Source organism: Bombina bombina, chromosome 2, assembly GCF_027579735.1.
Source record: "Bombina bombina isolate aBomBom1 chromosome 2, aBomBom1.pri, whole genome shotgun sequence".
NCBI classification, from domain to species: Eukaryota; Metazoa; Chordata; class Amphibia; order Anura; family Bombinatoridae; genus Bombina; species Bombina bombina.
The window spans coordinates 924,998,907-925,003,428 of NC_069500.1; positions in this window are offsets into that span (position 1 = coordinate 924,998,907).

Here is a 4,522-nt window from a genome sequence, read left to right on the forward strand (position 1 = left end):
GGACCCTGATTCTTATTAGTAAACTATTCACAGCAACATAAGGTCCAGTATAAAGTGGCTATTATCAGACTATTACCAGGGAGTCAGCAAACAGTACCCTCAGGACACAGTCTATACCAGGCGATAGTTTTTACAAAATGAACTGATTTATTATAAATTAAAAGATGCAGATGTCGTTTCAAGCCCATAACAAATGGTTGCTGCTTTCATGAGTAAAGGAAGTAACACTGCTTGCTGTCTTGTATAGACTATTTAATATAATCATATGAAGAATGTAAATAACTATACAACCACACACTTCTTTATATATATATATGTGTGTGTGTGAGTGTATGTGTGTGTGCGTGTGTGTGTGTGTGTGTGTGTGTGTGTAACTTTATATCTGTCTGTATATTTTGCATTATTTTTTTTCAGCCAATTTGCTTAATTTTAAACTGGCTAATTACTAATTACTATCCACACATTTTTATAACAGTGTTCTCCACAGGATCTATTTAATAGGTACACTCACTGGCGGATTTTACTGACCACCCGCATTAAATACCAGTATTAAGCAATATTAAGGTAATAATACATTATTTCAATGTTTGCTGCACATATTATCATTAAATCAATGTATATTAAAAATATACTATCTAAAGCAAAAATTAACCACATAAGTAACATCTATAAATGACAGAAAATTTAATAATATTACGAAATATTACACTCTTACACCAGCTACTTCATAAAGTGCACCCAGCTGGCAAAATGTTCTGTAGAGAACACTGTATAGATTTGTATTTTTTAAATGTATCCTTTACCTAGATACATCCAAAGATCCTCCATTTACATCTTGTAATGGCCAATAAATAACCAGCATCTTTTAACTTTAGGTAAGTTCTCTATATGCAAATATGGCTACTTGTAGTTATTTACCTTTTATTACAAAATCTACTTCCTAATATTTATGTAATTATATGTAATTTATGCATTGGAAGGGCTGTTTTAGTTTGCCATAATTTGTATTGGGAAATTAAAATCTGGTTAGTAGTACATTATAGTTCTATAAGCCACCACAACGTTTATCATGTCCTTTATATTTGTGTATTGAATTTGATTTTATTTATTTAATTAATAATTATTTTAGAAGTTTCTCTGCTTTTTGTAAACTAAGAAAAAGTTAAAATATATTTTAGATGTAGTTTGTGGCATTGAAACTATTTTCCTCTAAGCATCTAAAACGTTGGTTAAATAAATATATTTTAAAATCATCTTAATGTTTGGAATATTCCGAAATTTGAAATAAATAAGAAATATAATTAGTATCGATAATTGTCAAGTAAACATTTAGTAATGTTGTTTAGAAATAACATTTTATCTTTAGGGACTTATAATGTAATACTTTCTATCAAGTTCAATTATATTAACTGCAACTCTATAAAGTTGTCTTATACTTATTTTATATGAAAAGCCTGACTCAGAATGTGAAACAGAAGTTGTTTAGATCTATTAAGTAAAATAGAGTTGTTGGAATAATTTGAACAAAATGTGTTTCTAGAGCTTGGGGAAGATGATATATCTTGTTTATTGATGTCCCTGTGTAAATAAACTCATATCCTTGTTTGTGGTGGTTTGTCTCTGTTCAACGATACAGCTCATGGAATTGTCCTGTCAGGCACCGTATTAATACTGTAGTATCAGATACAGAAGTATGCTTATACTTTTAAATGCAGCATACATATAAAGAGCTTTCAACATTCCTTGTGGAAAAAATAATGTAGCATACTCGATTGCCATTTTTTATAGTATCATAGCACAAATTCATGCATTGATAACAATAATTAATTTTAACAAAGTATCCTTATATTTTCTGAGTGGTACTGCCTATTGGAAAGAAAGTTTATGAGCCACCTACCATGATTTGTTTATTGTTGTTATTGTGAAACAAACACACACACATATATGGAATGTATAGAACAATTTAAATTGTACCCAAAACATGTTTCTCACCAGACAGTACACACCAAGTAAGCAGTTAAAGGGACACTGAAACCACATTTTTTTCTTTTGTGATTCAGATAGAGCATGCAATTTTAAGCAAGTTTCCAATTTACTCCTATTATTAACTTTTCTTCGTTCTCTTGCTACCTTTATTTGAAAAAGAAGGCATCTAAGCTTTTTTTTGGGTTCAGATCTCTGGACAGCACTTTTTTTTATTGGTGGATGAATTTATCTACCAATCAGCAAGGACAACCCAGTTTGTTCACCAAAAATGGACCGGCATATAAACTTACATTCTTGCATTTCAAATAAAGATACCAAGAGAATGAAGAAAATGTGATAATAGGAGTAAATTAGAAAGTTGCTTAAAATTTCATGCTCTATCTGAATCACAAAATAAAAAAATTGGGTTCAGTGTCCCTTTAATATTTGAGAACATTTTCTTGTGAGGCAATTTTATTATACTGTCGGCTAGATTACGAGTTTTGCGTTATGAGGTGTGCGGTGCTAACTTGCACGTTATTGTTACTGCTCACTTACCTACAGCGTTGGTATTACAGGTTTTCATAAACCCGGCATTAACATGCAAGAAGTGAGCGTAGAGCAAAATTGTGCTCCATACCGCACTCCAATACCAGCGCTGCTTAAGTCAGCGGTGAGCTGGTTTTACGTGCTTGTGCACAATTTTCCCATAGACATCAATGGGGAGAGCCGGCTGAAAAAAAGCCTAACACCTGCAAAAAAGCAGCGTAAAGCTCCGTAACGCAGCCCCATTGATTCCTATGGGGAAACTAAATTTATATTTACACCTAACACCCTAACATAAACCCTGAGTCTAAAACCCCCTAATCTTACACTTATTAACCCCTAATCTCCCATCCCCAATGTTGCCGCAATCTACCTACATTTATTAACACCTGAAACTTGCACAAACAGCTTTGACTGTGTGTTTAAATATGAGGATAAATAGCAAAACCAACGTTGTAAGACAGTACAATGTGTTTGTAAGTACTGACTAAATCTTGTATCACTTTATCCAGTTTAGAAACAATTATGGTGTTCCTGTGATAATATGTTGCAACTTAATAGGAGATCCGTTAAACCCTTACATTCGCAAGACTCATCATTATATACAGATAGAAATAAGCCAGATAATACCAGCGAGTGTAGAAATATAAATCAAACTCACTCTGTCCAGAGATTGATGTTCAATAGTAGATGAGATCCAGGAAAACGGAATTGTTGTGTTTACTCTCTTGATGTAGAATCAGTTGCAGCAATTTCAGACGCTGCAAAAAATCCAAAGCAGCGTCCCGGCTAATCTCTTAGGTGTTGAGAAGGGCTCCCCTGCATAGCCCTCAATTGAAGCAATGAATAAGTGAAAAATATTCAACACCTCTGATAGAGAAAAAAACCCAATAACGGAAAAAACAGTAAGGCTGTAGATATAAGTTAAAAATTTCACCTTTATTTGTATTTCGTGAGTAAAAGAACAAAGGCACAGTGCACAGATCTGACTATCGCTGACGCGTTTCCTGTCCTCTTGGGCACTTCATCAGAGCTCTGATGAAGTGCCCAAGAGGGCAGGAAACGCGTCAGCGATAGTCTGATCTGTGCACTGTGCCTTTGTTCTTTTACTCACAAAATACAAATAAATGTGAAATTTTTAACTTATATCTACAGCCTTACTGTTTTTCCGTTATTGGATTTTTGTCTCTATCAGAGGTGTTGGATACTTTTCACTTATATATTTATTAACCCCTAATCTGCCGCCCCAACGTTGCCGACACTATAATAAACATATTAACCCCTAAACCGCCGTACTCCCGCCTCGCAAACAATAGTTAAATATTATTAACCCCTAATCTTCCGCCCCTATCATCGCCGCCACCTACCTACATTTATTAACCCCTAATCTGCCATCCCCAACGTCGCCGCCACTATACTAAAGTTATTAACTCCTAAACCTAAGTCTAACCCTAACTCTAACACCCACTAACTTAAATATAATTAAAATAAATCTAAAGAAAACCTACTATCATTACCTAAATAATTCCTATTTAAAACTAAATACTTACCTGTAAAATAAACCCTAAGCTAGCTACAATATAACTAATAGTTACATTGTATCTAGCTTAGGGTTTATTTTTATTTTACAGGCAAGTTTGTATTTATTTTAACTAGGTAGAATAGTTACTAAATAGTTATTAACTATTTACTAACTACCTAGCTAAAATAAATACAAATTTACCTGTAAGATAAAACCTAACCTGTCTCACACTAACCTTACACTACAATTAAATAAATTACCTAAAATTAAATAAAAATACCTAAATTACAAAAAAACAACAACACTAAATTACACAAAATCAAAATCAAAATATAAGATATTTAAACTAATTACACCTAATCTAATAGCCCTATCAAAATAAAAAAGCCCCCCCAAAATAAAAAACCCTAGCCTAAACTAAACTACCAATAGCCCTTAAAAGGGCCTTTTGCGTTATATTGCCCCCAAAAAAATCAGCTCTTTTACCTG